We start from the raw sequence: 16,892 nt of genomic DNA on the forward strand, positions 1-16,892 counted from the left end.
GTTAAATACACATATGTGTAGCCTGTGGGCCATTGCACTTGCTCGCTCTAGTTCCTTTTTCTCTCCATCTGTCGACGCCACGTCTTGGGATGGCCACTGATTAGGCTGCCTAAGCGGCATAGCTGGGACACCTATAAAGTTACTTGGGGTCCTTGTCGTTGCACAGGACCCGCTTAGCACGCTCGGTGGTGGCGTTTGATGTTTGAAGGGGCTACCTTCGCTTCAGGTATGTTTCTGCTATGTTACGAGGGTAAATTATTTTACTTATGAGTAGCAATCTAAGCGTGCATTTGTTTGTGTAGTGTATGGGGAGTCGAGAGCTGCCAGGCTGGCTGTGAAGTGAACCCCTGGATCAATGTTTACTGGCGGCCATTGCTGCAGTGAAACTGGTTACCTGCAAGTTAAACACCGGGCATATGTCGTCCTTAGTTGGGAGGTATGTGTCTCCTTGTCTGTACATTCCTGTCGGGTCGCATTGACTGGTGCTTCGTAACTTCGCAGTGTTGTTTAGTGATCGCACGTTTGTTGATGTTAGCCTCTGGCATTAGTCCCACCGGCAGCTGTCTCCATGTTGGACTCGATGAATCTTCAAACCCCTTAACTCCTGGGATACGCTGCTAGACTAGGAAAGGTGTATGTTATTTTAACTATGTCCCTGCCACGATGTTTGTAGGCTACTTTTATAATGTAGTGTCTACAGTAGTATAAAATGAAGTCCATGCACTAACAGCCCCATTGCCTTAACGTGCACACGGTCTACTCGGGCTGGTAATTGTGTTTCTGCACTGTGTTAGAAATGACAAATGAATGAACACTCGTAGCCTACCCATTAAGTGTGTCTGGCTTTTAGGTCCGAACAGCCACAGAGCATCGTTAGTTGCTGTTCTCTGGTGTGTGAATGTGTGCTTGCTCAATGTGTGTGCGTGAACCGGTACTGCTCAGGTTGTGTTAGGGTATTTTTTTTCTTTTCTGTTTCCTGCCTGTTAGCTTGCTGTGGTGTAGCATCTACGGTCTGACATAGCTACAGGCTAGAGTGGTTTCTTTTTTCTATTGTCGTTTGTTTTGTTTTGTCCGTATGTTAGCCCCTCTCCTGTCCCTGCTCACTCGTTGCTGCCGTGTGGCGTGCCTACTGACGTGTGTGAGAGGCCACACTGAAAGACTAGGTCTTATCTTAGAGTAGTGACGAGTTTGCTGTGACATTACGTGACTCCTAGTGTGTAACCGAAAGGTGGGGATCACCGAGTGGGAAAGCAAATGTGTAACAAGTGTGAATTCCAGTGTGTAACGAAACAAATGTGTAACAAGTGTGAATTCCAGTGTGTAACGAAACAAGTGTGTAACAAGTGTGAATTCCAGTGTGTAACGAAACAAGTGTGTAACAAGTGTGAATTCCAGTGTGTAACGAAACAAGTGTGTAACAAGTGTGAATTCCAGTGTGTAACAGACAAGTTTGTTCGCACCACATTAGGTGTATTATTCTTATTCAGTGGTGGCCTCCTAGCCAGGCCCACGTCTGTCAGGGTTTTCCTTTTTTGTTGATGTATTGTTTATTTTCTTTTTTCCCCATTATACCCATGGGAACCAGATTTTATATGTATTTATTAATAAAAACTGTATTTTACTCTTCTAAAAAACCTGAGTTTGTCCACCTTTTTGGGTATTTGGTCCCTTTACTGTCTCTTAAGATTTTATAGGGAGGTAAAGGGTGGCGTAGTCTACTACACCCCGGCTTTACATAAAGCTGTAAACTAGAAGTTAATTGTAACTCTTATTTAAGTTCTTGGGCGTTACATATGTATTTTGTGTGTGTGTGTGTGTGTGTGTGTGTGTGTGTGTGTGTGTGTGTGTGTGTGTGTGTGTGTGTGTGTGTGTGTGTGTGTGTGTGTGTGTGTGCGCGCGTAGTGTAGGAAATAGATGTTCATGTTTGGGCCTTTACAAGTGACACCAGCTACTGCAGCTGTGCCCAGCCACATACTGTGCACGCCCCTTAACGGTGCACCTTGTGGTTTGGCTTGCAGCGAAGACGAACAGCACACTGAAACTGAAAAACACTCCTCTAAACCCTTTTTCTTGTTGTGTCTTCCTTTATGAGTGTGCTTTGCACATGTAGCACACCCTTTCAACAATAATTTGCAACTATACCTGAAGTAAAATAATAATATACGTATATACACAGTTGGTATGTTGGAGAGGTGGGTGTATGTGCTGATTTAATGATGTGTATGTGTGTGTGTGTGTGTGTGTGTGTGTGTGTGTGTGTGTGTGTGTGTGTGTGTGTGTGTGTGTGTGAAGTAACACAGGGGGCGACTTGTGTTACCCCCCATCTCTTTGTCCAAGGAATGCAATGGACACTGTAGTAGGCAGAGAGACTATGGACACTTTATGCCCACTTTGTCTTGGCTTCTACACTCGCCTCCAAAAGAGTTGTCGCCTATCCATCTGTTTGGAATAACAGCTAATAACCTGTCTTTCAATTAATCACTTGGCTTCAGAAGTCACTCATATGAAAGCTACAACCCTCCCGAATGCACAGGCCTCTTCAGATCACCCAACAGATGTTTGATTGGATTCAGGTCTTGACATGGGTTATTCCATTGTGTGTGTGTGTGTGTCTGCGTGTCTGCGTGTGTGTGTGTATTTATGTGTGTGTGTGTGTGTGTTTGTGTGTGTGTGTGTGTGTGTGTGTGTGTAGCATGTCGGCCTGGTGGTGTGTTCTCTGTTGAACACGCTCCTCTGTGGTGTGTGTGTGTGTGTGTGTGTGTGTGTGTGTGTGTGTGTGTGTGTGTGTGAATATGTGTGCGTGTGTGCGTGTGTGCGTGCGTGCGTAGTGTAGGAAATAGATGTTTGGGCCTTTACAAGTGACACCAGCTACTGCAGCTGTGCCCAGCCACATACTGTGCACGCCCCTTAACGGTGCACCTTGTGGTTTGGCTGAAACTGAAAAACACTCCTCTAAACCCTTTTCCAGTTGTGTCTTGTATGAGTGTGCTTTGCACATGTAGCACATCCTTTCAACAATAATTTGCAACTATACCTGAAGTAAAGTAATAATATACGTATATACGTACACAGTTGGTATGTTGGAGAGGTGGGTGTATGTGCTGATTTAATGATTATAGGTTACCTAAATACACACAGAGCCTATGAATAGTATACACACCCCTGTTCAAATGCCAAGTTTGTGTGATGTATCAAAATGACAGAAAGGCAAATAATTGCACAACTTAAGTTTTTACACATTTAATATAAACTGCTAACCCGTACAATGGCAATTAAAAAGAACCTCAAAGCTTTAAAGGGAAAAATATAAAATCAAAAATCATAAATTAAGATTTGCATAAATTTGCACACATCTAATATGTTGTTGCAGCCTTTCTGGATTTTATTACAGTACTCTTTTTGGGTGTCTGTCAACGTAACATACGGTATCTTGATGTGGCAATATTAGCCAGAGATGGATTCTGATTATTGGGGGTTCAGGAGTTTCTCCCCCGAGAAAATGTTTAAATTTGCACTTAACACAATATGTGAAGAAGGGATGTTTTGATTATTAGGGGGGATGGCATCCCCCCCCCCCATCCCCCTACAACTCGAGCCCTGCCTAGTGCTTGATTCTAGCCTAGCGAGCTAAACCCCTACAGCTGAAATTTGCGGCCACAAGGGGCGTCTAGATTTCTAGGCTACTAGGATTCGAGAGTGCCACCATGAAATTGGTGGAGGAATTCTACAAACGTTGTAAAAACTTAGAAATGAAGTTTCTTTCATATTGTAGATACAGTATGTACATTTGATACACATCACACAGGTTCTTATTCTCACTGCACATGTGGCTCAGGAGGATTTCAGTCTAAAGGCTCATACGTACCAGCAGGAAACAGCCAACCACAGCCTGCTGTGTGTGTGTGTGTGTGTGTGTGTGTGTGTGTGTGTGTGTGTGTGTGCGCGCGCGTGTGTGTGTGTGTGTGTGTGCGTGTGCGTGTGCGTGTGTGTGCACGCATGTGTGTGTGTTTTTTTTCTAACAAATTCAAATGTAAACAACACATATGAGGTGTAGCACTTGTATAGGCCTAACACTGTTTCTGAAAATGCAGCATAGCATGCACCAATCCTTTTTAAACATTACATTACATTACATTACATTACACTTAGCTGACACAGAAGCTAAATCAACTTACAGACATTTAGAGGGTATTGTTTACAGTCCCTGTGGTATTAAATGTATTGCCTATTGCTCAAGGGCATGGTCTATCTCACCACACTAGTATTCCCACATGGCACAGCACAGCTCAACATTAGTGATTCAGGCCAGTAATTTATTGCAAACCAACTGTATAAAATAATCCAAACTCTGAGAGTATGTGAGTGTACAGTTTGGTGGTTTAAACAAGTTGTTTAATATTTCTATTTGGTGTTCTAACAATCTACAGTTTAGCAAGTTGACCACAGGGAACTCTTTCACCTCCTTGTCCTTGAAGCCCAGCTGGGAAACTCCCATTGACATTGTGACACAGCCCTCTACAGCACGCAGTCGTGTCTAGATTGGCCAGAAGTGGTCAAAACTACGCCCTTGAGCAACACTGGTGAACAAAATCATTTTAGAGAGACAGAGTTTGTTGTCTGAGCCGTTACATTGGTTGTTTGGACATGTTTTGTGTTACGTTATAATTATTATGACGTAAGAGTTGGAAGAGATGAAGACATGGTCATTACCGTTTTGGTGACAATAAGGTTATAACAGAGACTCTGCATGAACGACGTAGCCATATAATTCCTCCAGTGGAACGCTGTAATAGTCAATTGAAAAGTCCTTACTACCAACATACTACTATGACAACATAACACAGGGCCTTTAGCAATGCACTATGTGTGTGTGTGTGTGTTTGTGTGTGTGTGTGTGTGTGTGTGTGTGTGTGTGTGTGTGTGTGTGTGTGTGTGTGTGAAAGTTACCCTTGAAACCTCCTGTATCATTACAGCATCTCCCCACTAGGTGGCAGTAGCATAAAATGAAAACAACAAGACCAGCTTTTTATATCCAAGTATGTTCAACTGCAGTGTGCAGGGCGGGGGGCAGGTCTGGATCACATCTCCCTCCTCCCCCCTGAGCACATCTTCCTCCTCCCCCCTGAGCACATCGAGTGCCTCCCCCTTGTCATTCAGCGCTAAGCTTCTACACGGGAAGAAAAATAGCTCTGGAAGTCACTGCACCGTGCAGAGCAAAGACGGAGAGTTTTCACAAATAAAATCGTAGATCCACTCTCTCTACTCGACTAAATTATAATGGTTTCGTGAGTGTAGGAAACATGAGCGGGCTGCTTTGAGTGAACCGCGTGATGAACAGCACGCGACCCTGTTTAGGTCTAATTTATTAATCCCGAGGGAAATTAATATAAGGACAGCTACATATACCCTAATATTTGTTAACGCATGGGTCTAATTTTAATTATTATTAAGTGTCTCTTCTGGGGGTCGGTATCTTAGTTTGAAGACCAGATATTTGGTGCCAGTTTCTAAAACTCGAAAGATGGGTGCTACAAGAAAAGTAATATAGGCAGTAGCCTGTGCAGTGGCGAATTATTACATGTGTGAGCCGATCGAAATTAAACATAGGCCTACCCATCATTGAAAAGCATGAGGACACTCTTCAAAGTCCCAAAGCCTGGATGCTGAGTAATCGCCACAATCTCTTTAGGATTGGGGACTGGACTCTAAGCAGGCCATTGCAGTAGCCTAGCCTATCCTTCGTGCATCAGCCCCGCTTCCAAACTGACAACCTGACACTTTTGTTTTTAACTGTCTANCAGCGCTTAACATTATCATTAAATCAATGGAACCTAAAGCAGTTGCAGAGACCGTTGGATCAATCCCTTCTCCTTTAGGCCTACTATGAAAGAGAAAGTAAGGTCAAGGACAAAAAAATATTCTATGTAGGCCTAAATGGAAATAAACACTCATGCAATTGGAAAGTGGAAATTGAAAATGAAATATATTTAGTAGGCTAAATATAGGCCTATTTAATTAGCACTCCAAACGACGAGACATGATACAAGCGTGCATAGAATACAGTGTAGCCAACTACGCATTCACTATTAGGCCTACGTATTGATGAATGATTCTATGCCCAGTGTTTAGTAAATGTAGGCCTATTTAGCCTACTTAACACTCCAAACGACGATACAATCTCCCTAGAATACAGGTTAACGCATTCGCTATTGATGGATGATTCTATGTCCAGTGTTTAGTAGGTCTAAATATATTTACTTAACACTCCAAACGACGAGACATGATACAAGCTATGTGCATAGAATAAGCCTACTGCATTCGCCAGATACTTGTCATTTGGGTCCATTTCTCAAATATGGTGCGCTATTATGATTGACGAATGATTCTATGTCCAGTGTTTAGTAAATACATTTATTTAGCACTCCAAACGACGAGACACGATACAAGCTGTGGTAGTCAGACTACATTTATTAACATTTATGGTTAACACCTCTAGGGGGAGCTACCTACCTATACTAATGCAAGTGCTTATGGGAACGTATATAAGTTAGTGCAGAGAAGAAGAAGGTAGCACTAGTCAAGATCAAGCCACGGGCCAGAGAACACGTTAGGTTGTTGTCTGTAATGTGTGAGTGAAACATTAAACGGCACGAAGCCAAATGAGACAACCTTTTTCCAGTGTGATGATTGCTACAGCCACCGTAGGATATCACACAATTGGCGACGAGGATTTCAAGGATTGAAACTCCCAGATGAGTGAAGGTGCGAGCTCCGAGGAAAACCGCGGTTCCAACTCACGAGAGGAAAGCGTTTCCCCACCACGCCGAGTTCCACCACCCCCACCGCCGCGGCAAGTTGGGCAAGTTGGGCAAGTAGGACAAGGGCAAGTGCAAGTAAAGATGGCAGCCGTAATCGGATCGGTAACCCCTTTTGATAATGCAACTCAGTCTTGGGAAGAATATAATGAAATGTTGGACTTTTTCTTCGAAGCTAATGATATAAAAGAGCCAGAAAAACGGAAGGCTGTACTTTTAAGTAGCGTTGGTGCAACTACTTATAGCTTGCTGAGGAATTTAGTCAGTCCGGATTTGCCAAAAGCAAAAACGTATGACGAGCTAACTGCTGAGCTCAAGAAGCACTACAACCCCACACCGAGTGAGATTGTGCAAAGATTTAAATTTAATTCACGCATACGAAAGAGCAGTGAGTCAATAGCTGAGTATGTGGCTGAATTGAGGAAAATAGCACTGCATTGTGACTACAAAGATTCATTGTCTGAAATGTTACGAGACAGATTAGTGTGCGGAGTGAATGATGACCGTATGCAACGGAGACTTTTGTCTGAAACGAAACTAACTTTTGAAAAGGCTTTGGAAGTATGCCAAGCTATAGAAACAGCGTCGAAAGATGTGAGAGAGATGCAAGGGAAGCTAGCTGAGGACTCAGCACTGCATGCACGTGTACCTAAAACTCAAGTAGGTGTCCACGCAGTATCTGACAAAATGCAATGCAAATTCTCCAGCTGTTATCGTTGCAAAGGCCAGCACAATGCCGCAGAATGCAAGTTTGCCACTGAACTGTGTCATAATTGTGGCAAGAGGGGGCATATAAAGAAGGCTTGTAGATCGAAGGCGGGCAATTCACATGTGCAAAAGGCAACGTTCAAGGGACAAAAAGGCGAAAGCAAGGGCCCAGGAAAGGAACAGCGAGCGAATCAACTTAGAGGGGAGGGAGAAAGTGATACAGAAGACACAAGTTTTCACACAATTTACAACATGTCAGAAGAGCTGACCAAGGTAGCGCCTATAAACGCACCATGGATGTGAATGGAATGAAAGTAACATTTGAAGTTGATACAGGCTGTGGAGTAACCATACTAAGCAAACAGCAATACACACAACTGTGGAAGAAAACAGACACCACAGAATTAAAGCCCTGCTCGCTAAAATTAAAAACATACACAGGAGAAAAATTAGGAGTACTGGGAATAGCACAAGTGAAAGTGCAGCATGAAAACAAAGAAAATAACTTACCTGTAGTAGTAGTGGGAGGAGAAGGACCAAATCTACTAGGGCGAAGTTGGCTACAAGAACTGTCCATGATGAACGAGATCGTGAACAAGGTTGAATTGCAGCCCAAGTTGCAGCTCGAGGGGATCCTCGAACGACACACTGAGGTGTTCAAAGAAGGGTTAGGACAGCTCAAAGGTGTCACAGCGAAGATTAATGTGGACAGGGAGGCTCAACCACGATTCTGTAAACCCCGACCTGTACCCTATGCAGTCAAGCCACTGGTCGAAATCGAGCTACAGAGGCTCCTGGATGACAAGATAATCGAGCCAGTGCAGGTTGCAGAGTGGGCCGCGCCCATAGTCCCAGTGCGAAAGCCGGATGGCTCCATTCGAATATGTGGAGATTATAAACTCACTGTCAATAGAGCATCGCGGGTGGATCAGTATCCAATTCCCAAAGTGGAGGACCTCTTCGCACAGCTGAACGGGGGGCAACACTTCACGAAACTTGACATGAGTCATGCATACCAACAGATTGTCTTAAATGAAGAATCGCGAAAGTATGTAACCATCAATACACACAAAGGCTTGTATACCTACACACGCTTACCATTTGGAGTAGCTTCCAGTCCTGCTATATTCCAGAGAACCATTGAGGGCATCTTAGGGGGCATTCCAAATGTTGCCATTTATTTGGATGACATACTTTGCACAGGCCCAAATGAACAGGAACACCTGAAAACGGTGCAGGAAGTACTTCAGAGGTTGGAGAAAAGCGGCCTGAGGTTGAAAAGAAGCAAGTGTGAGTTCATGGGAAAAGAGGTGACATTCCTAGGCCACAAGATCAACGCCAGTGGTCTACACCCTCTGACAGAGAAAGTGGAAGCCATTGCGGAGGCGCCCGAGCCACAAAATGTTAGTGAGTTAAAAGCTTACCTTGGCTTGTTGAACTACTACCATAGGTTCCTCCCAAAGCTCTCCACGCTGCTAGCGCCGCTACATACCCTGCTCAGGAAAGAAGAGAAATGGTCATGGGGGGCCGAGCAGCAGAAAGCATTTGAAGAGTCCAAATTGCTACTTCAGTCCTGTAGTGTGTTAGTACACTATGACTCAAACAAACCTCTCATCTTAGCGTGTGACGCTTCACCCTACGGTGTGGGAGCCGTACTCTCTCATCGTATGGCAGATGGCTCGGAGAGACCCATAGGGTTCGTCTCAAGAACTCTCAGTGCAGCTGAGAATAACTACTCCCAGTTAGACAAGGAAGGCCTTGGGGTCGTTTTCGGAGTGAAAAAGTTCCATAAATATCTCTATGGGAGACAGTTCGCAATAGTGACTGATCATAAGCCACTAATCTCACTATTCAGTGAAATGAGAGCCATACCCCAGATGACATCTCCGAGGATTCAGAGATGGGCAGTCACATTAGCAGCGTATGAGTACACCATCATCTACAAGGCGGGTCGAGAACATACCAACGCTGACGCGTTCAGTAGGCTACCCTTGGATAGAAGGAGAGAAAGCACGCCTGAGGAGGAGGAGAGAGTGCTGTTGTTTGAGGACATTGGCGTGCCACTGGTGAACGCACAGCAAATAAAGAAGTGGACGGACAAAGACCCTGTACTGGCAAGAGTGCGCGAATACATCTTGCGAGGCTGGCCAAAGGTGAACAGTCCTGAGTTCATTCCCTACGTCCGACGCCAGGATGAGCTCAGTACCCAAGAAGGATGTATCCTGTGGGGAGGACGCGTTGTCATTCCACCACCTGGACACAAATCCTTACTCAAGCAACTACACCAAGCACACCCTGGTATGACCCGAATGAAAGGGTTGGCAAGAAGTTACCTGTGGTGGCCAAACATCGATGCAGAGATGGAGGCTCTTGTGAAAAATTGTCTGATCTGCCAGGAGAACCGTAACAATCCTCCAGTAGCCCCATTACACCCTTGGGAAGTTCCGGATGGACCATGGAGGAGAATCCACATCGACTATGCGGGTCCATGGATGGGAAGAATGTTCCTGATCATAGTGGATGCGTACTCAAAGTGGATCGACGCATATTCTGTGAGTAACTCAACATCTACTGTTACCATAGAATGCCTGAGAAAGAGCTTTAGTCAACAAGGCTTACCAGAGATCATAGTTTCTGATAATGGTACCTGTTTTACGAGTGAACAGTTCCAAGAGTTTGCTGAGAAGAATGGCATACGTCACATCACGACTGCGCCATACCACCCTTCTTCTAACGGCTTAGCCGAGAGGGCCGTGCAGACGTTCAAGTCACTCATGAAGAAAATGACAGGAGACTCTATTGAAACTAGAATGTCCAGAGCTCAGCTATCGCATAACACCCCAATCTACAACTGGCAAGTCACCAGCCGAGCTGTTGTGTGGTAGAAAGCTGAGGTCAACTCTTGACTTAATTCATCCAGACTTTACAAAAAGAGTTCATGACAAACAAGAAAAACAAAAGAGTTATCATGACATGCATGCTCGAGTGAGAATACTTGGAGAGGGAGACTTGGTCTACACTCGCAACTTTGGATCAGGACCAGCCTGGGTACCAGGAGAAATAACAGAGAAAACAGGCCCTGTGTCATTCCAAGTTACCTTAGGTAATGGACAAGTTGTGAGGCGACACATCGATCAAGTACGTGGCAGAAGCTGCACCCCACCAGCGACGACACCGGAGGTGTTGCCTGACACCTCGCCTGAGGACGACGTCGTTGAACCACCACTTCAGGTAGCACCTGAGGTAGAGGTCTCCACGGATTCTACTGACCGCAGCACTGCAGCAGAAGCGACTGTGGAGCAGCCTGAGTCTTTACCTGCAGTTGAATCTCCAGCTGTGAGAAGATCTCAGCGTACCAGAAAAGCTCCAGAGTACTTAAAAGACTTTACTCATAGTTAGAAGTTAGTTCCCCAGCAAAAGGACAAGAATGCGTCCTGGAACATCACAGGAGGAGGCAGTCTACCCGAATCCCTAGTTAGAGTGTTTTGTGTTGTATGTCACTGATTCTTGAGAAAGTGGCTAAAACAGGTTGTAATCTTGAAAGAAAAAAACAAAGTGAATTACAAAATAATATGGTATATCCTCGTAGACAAAGGTCTTGGCTTTTCAGAAATGCACAAGGCCAATCTCCCCATTTTGAATTTTTTTTCAGAAATCAGGTTTTTCTCCGATCATACCTTGTTTTTTGTCAACACCGTCAGACACAATTAAAAGCAATAAAAAGTGTATTGATTTGGTTGCATATGTATCTGGAGTTTTTAAGTGATTGTGTGTGTTTTTTGGTTCACACATACGCCTTTAAATGTTGAAAATTCACTTTCATTCTATTTTAATACTGCTTCATGTGTTCTAATTTAAAAATATGTGCTGTCAGACAATGCTTACTTAATGGCTAAATAGATCAAACAATTTTTTGTAATTTCACAAATATTCGTGTAGGCTTAAATTTGCTATTACTTTGATAATTCAACAACTACAAAGGAAAATTTTGTAAGCACATTCATTTAAAATGTCCAAAACTCCTTCTTACGGTGGTGACTTAAGAACTGACGGTGGTGACAGTAATCTGAAGGTGGTGAAAGTGACCTAATTATTACCTACATTTAGCAAAATAAATAGCCCTCTCAAGTCAATGACATCTAGCATAAACACTTTATTTTTGTGTGTGCACAGTATGTTTGTGCATGTGTTTTTTCTTCATTTGTTAGATACTGTAGGAAGTAGCCTAGATCATTGAAAATGTGGCATAAACAGGTTTTAAGTTGTTCAAATCCAAAATATAGAGGTGTATTATCATAGATGAACGTCTTGGCTGTGCAGTGAATGTATTGGCCAAGCTCCCCATGTTTTTCATTTTTCATAAAATGGGCTCTTTCTGGGTTTTGTCACCAGCGTCAGACAGAATTAGAAGTTAAAAAAAAAAGTTTACTGTATTTAAGTGAATTACTTTTACAATTCAACATAATTGTAGATACTTATTGGAAGCATATTCTTAAAACTGGTCAAAAACATGTAAAACACATGCTTTTTTGTGAACTACATCAGATGTCACCACCGTCAGGTTTTGTGACAAAAAACCCTCCAAATGCACCTCAGTGGAGGCTGGAGTACAAGTTTGGGTCACAATTATTACTAACATGTCTGGTAATGTTTCATTAACCAGCACAATTTAGTAAAATATGGAACAAGATGATGAGCGGAACAAAATCTGACGGTGGTGACATCTGACGGTGTGAGACAAAAAAACACTCTTTTACATATTGTGCATTTTTTGCTCACATTAGCCACTTCGTTTTCGCTCTGTTTCTTAGGGGCTTCATGACGCTTCTGAAAAAGTATATATAATTAACATTAATGTAACAATAATACTATTAAAACCCCCGACGGTGTTGACAGTTTATGGTTGGGACAGTACCAGTGTCCAAACAAATGATCAAATTGAGGAGAAATTAGTAAACTTACAGGAGCTTCAGTGATGGTGAAGTACTCAGTAGATCTAAAGGTTTGAAAAGGGGTCCTAAGTAATGACAATGACCTTGCGCATACCTGATTTTATTGTCTTTTTTTAAAAAATCTGACGGTGGTGACTAATATGCTGGACACACTTTGAGCAATCAGAAAATAGTAGTAAATATTGCTTTACACGCACTATGTGCATATCTGCAGAACCACTTCAATATGGACTTTCACATCATGGTGATATTATTCAATAATATCAGTGATTTTTACATTTTAAGTCAATTGAAATGATGATGTATGTCCTTGGGACAGCTGTTTTTACAGGGTGTGGGCAGGTTTATAGCCATGAAAAGTAATAAAATTACACTTAAATATTTCAAACAACTGTACATTTATGTAACAGACCCCTGTGTCTTTACCTGGATTCATTTTGTTCATGAAAATGTAGTTTATTTTCAACAGAATTGGCAGTTTATTGCAGAGACATGTTTTAGCCGCTTTCTCAAGAATCAGTGATGTGTTTAAAAAAAAAAAAAAAGAAAGAAAGAAAATATGTATGACACATGTGTTAAAGAAATGATAGTGAGTAAGTGATAGTTAAGGGTTAACTAAGGGTTCCAGGATGTTAAGTGAAAATGTCTAGTGTAAATTGCTATTGAGAGTAATTAAATAGTTTTAATCTAGAGGGGAGGGATGTGGTAGTCAGACTACATTTATTAACATTTATGGTTAACACCTCTAGGGGGAGCTACCTACCTATACTAATGCAAGTGCTTATGGGAACGTATATAAGTTAGTGCAGAGAAGAAGAAGGTAGCACTAGTCAAGATCAAGCCACGGGCTAGAGAACACGTTAGGTTGTTGTCTGTAATGTGTGAGTGAAACATTAAACGGCACGAAGCCAAATGAGACAACCTTTTCCAGTGTGATGATTGCTACAGCCACCGTAGGATATCACACAAGCTGTGTGCATAGAATACAGTGTACTATGCATTCGCCGGAGAAGACAGTTGGCGCAAATTCTCAAATAGGGTGACGTCGGGATGGTGTGGCCCTTCCTATCAAAATCTCTGGTGTGGGACTGTACAGAGTACCATACTAGGAAAAATGGGAGGGGCGAGATACAAAATGGGAGGGGCGGGATCTCAGACATCCAGACCTGCCCACTTCTGCAAACTGCAGTTGGATGCTACTCTTTTATTCAGACAACCAGGTGCCCCGCCCCCCGAGAGTGCCATCCTGCCCCCATCCCTACTACCGTAGTACTACACTACTACGATATTACTATACACAGTGTCTTTAGTAATGCGCTACGACTTGGCCCTTGCCGTTCTAGTAACAGCCAGTTTATAACAGGTGTTGTGTCTTAAAGGGTTAAAGGCTTCTGCCCCTCTACCACCCCATTGCTCTCCAGCTCACAGGAGCTCACAATGTGTGTGTGTGTGTGTTTGTGTGTGTGTGTGTGTGTGTGTGTGTGTGTGTGTGTGTGTGTGTGTGTGTGTGTGTAGCTCTGAGTTTGTGTGTGTGTGCACGTGTAGCTGTGTGTGTGTGCGTGTGTTTGTAGCTGTGTGTGTTAATGTGTGTATGTGCGTGTGTGTAGCTGTGTGTGTGTGTGTGTGTGTAGCTGTGTGTGTGTGTGTGTGTTTGTCAGTGGTGTAGTCTACCTTTTTATGGTGGGTATACTGTATATTTGAGCATTTTTTGAAGTGGGTATACTGTATATATTTGTGCTATTCAAAACAATGGATCAATCAATTTTAAGTGGGTATACTGAAATCCCTGAAATTTAGAGGTGGGTATACTCCGTATACCCGCGTTCTACGTAGACTACACCACTGCTCTTTGTGCAGCTGAGTGTGTGCGTGTGTGTTTGTGTGTGTGTGTGTGTAGCGTGTGTGTGTGTAGCGTGTGTGTGTGTGCTCTCCAGCTCACAGCAGTTGGGCCAGCCGGGAACATGCTTGCTGTGTGCATGCAGCCCCGTGCACAGTACGACTGGCAGTGTTGCCAGATATGTCTGATCAAATCCCACCCAAAAGCTTCTCAAAAACCGCCAAAATGCGCTAAATTCTGCCCAAATTCAACAAATTACATTGACTTCTATGGGCCCAAAACGGCTGAAAAAAAAAATCACATGATACTTGAGATGTCATCTAACTGGCCTATCATTAGTGTTTTGCTCGCTGTTTTGTCAATATAGCACCATATGCACGCATGTTTATACACTGTGAGTGCATTCCAATATCCGATCTTGCTTCCTCCACTTGTGCTTGTGGCCTCGACCTGCCTTCAGGCCCCTCCTCCGTGGAGAAAACAATAAAGTTTCCCAGCTGTCAGTCTAGCCAAAACAATTTTGGGGGGACTTTTCCTCATTCACCATCCAGTTTGTAAATGAGAAAATGACTTTACAATTGAGCTTTTGCGAGATATTTAAATATAATGCTGTAGTCAGTGATGTCATCATGACGTATTACTTCCTGGGACGAGGCCACAAGCACAAGTGGAGGACGCAAGGTTGCATATCGGAACGCACCCAGAGACTGGTGCTCTACCGCATGCAAAATTCACATGAAATTCGCATGGCAACCCGTTCATGCACTAAAAAGTGCACGGGCACGCGCAGGGAAGCCGACAAGGGGGGACAAACAGGTCACTTATCCCGGGCCCAGGGAGAGAGGGGGCCCAAAATTAGGTCCTCATTGCATTTTATGTATTGGGTGGGGGGCCCTTTCAGATGACTTTGTCCTAGGCTCAGCCAAAGCTGTCAGCGGCCCTGCGCACATGTATCCTGCAGTCAGCATGAGCCCGGCCTTGGTAGCCTACTTGTCACCTAGTGGGCCTCGTCCCCTTAAAATATTTGCCATTTGCACATACAGGCCACTAACAGTAGAGAGTTTATTCACCTCAATACATCGATCTGTCTCGTTCAGTTGACCTCTCGTGACACTTGTGAACAAACAGTGCATGGTTGAAAACACTGTTCGCTTTCAGCTGCGCATATTGCATTTATTTAGTATGTCTCATATTAGGCCCTAAGGTATTTTTTCCCTAGATGTTAAATGTTCTAAATGTTAAATGGGGGGGGGGGGGGTGTGTGTGTGTGTGCTGTGGCGCTGTGGCGCAGAGCGCTAAGCCCCCCACATTTAAGCTTGCATGCCGGCCGTGGTCATTTCCCGATCCAACCCTGTCTCTCTCTCCCACTTGCTTCCTGTCCCCATCTCACACCGTCCCCATCAAATAAAGGCATAAAAGATCCTAAAAAAAGATGCTCAATGTTAACATGTTATTTATTACTTCATCACTTTGTTGTTACTGGTTGGTATTGTTAATTGTCCTGTCTTGCATTTTAATGTCATTCTGTCAAAGTCAGTCATGTCTATGTCCTGGCATGGCCTCTAGAGAGAGAAATGTCATTTCAATTTCTTTGTGTGACCTGTGCATACGAGGAAACTGACAATAACATCTGACTTGACTTGACTTTTCACATGTGTTGCTATTTGATTAAACTTGTGAAATTATAAAGTGGACAAATACATGCTGCAGGCAAACATGTATTTGAAACTGTGCCTATGTCAATGTACTGAAATGTAAACTTGAACTTGAGGCCTACGGTTTGTCCACAACAGTCCCTTACCCCAGAGGCACTGGGGGACTCTGAGAAGGGTCAGAGAAGCTGACAAGGGGGGTCAAAGGGGTGAGTTGTCCCTGGCCCAGGGTGATTGGGGGGTTGGGGGGGGGGGGGGTAATTGGGTCCTCATTACATTGCATGTATTGGGAAGGGGACCCTTTCAGAAGACTTTGTCCTGGGCCCAGTCAAAGCTGTCAGCTGCGATCATGGTGCCACTCTCTGCCTGAACTCATGTCACCTCTGCTGAGGTCATTGGTTACTCCAGCTCAAATATGCTGCAACCAGCTGATTTACAGGAAATCAGGAGGCTGCGTCCGTGACATCCCACGACCAGCGTTGTATAAAGTTTGAGTATACATGTGTTCTAATTTTTTATATTTTCCCCAGGCTGCACGAACGTAGCTGCACACAACTCAACCTCTGATTGTTGTAAACCACCGTCGGTTAAAACAATTAGCTCACGTGGTGGCTGCCCGTGTCTTGCCCCTCCTCACAACATTGTGTTTACAAACACTGTGAATCCATGTATTGGTACAAAATAATGTAATAATTACAACACTAGTAGTTACATTGCTGCAACTATGTAATACCATACTAATAGTGCTGTAATTACCTCCGCCAAGGAGGTAATATTTTCGGTTGCGTTGGTTTGTCTGTCTGTTTGTTTGTTTGTCAGCAGCATAACTCAAAAACTAATCAACGGATTTGGACGAAACTTTGTGGGTTTGTTGATAATGACCCAAGGAACAAGTGATTCTGGTGGTCATCCGGATCACGAACCGGAA

At 43.6% G+C, this 16,892-nt stretch overlaps 1 pseudogene; it reads left to right on the plus strand.

The window, feature by feature from the left end:
- Window positions 1–6,868: 6,868 nt before the first annotated feature.
- LOC134443510 (uncharacterized protein K02A2.6-like) lies at window positions 6,869–10,922 on the plus strand (annotated as a pseudogene).
- The last annotated feature ends 5,970 nt before the right edge of the window (window positions 10,923–16,892 follow it).

The sequence above is a fragment of the Engraulis encrasicolus genome, unplaced genomic scaffold (genome assembly GCF_034702125.1).
Source record: "Engraulis encrasicolus isolate BLACKSEA-1 unplaced genomic scaffold, IST_EnEncr_1.0 scaffold_33_np1212, whole genome shotgun sequence".
NCBI classification, from domain to species: Eukaryota; Metazoa; Chordata; class Actinopteri; order Clupeiformes; family Engraulidae; genus Engraulis; species Engraulis encrasicolus.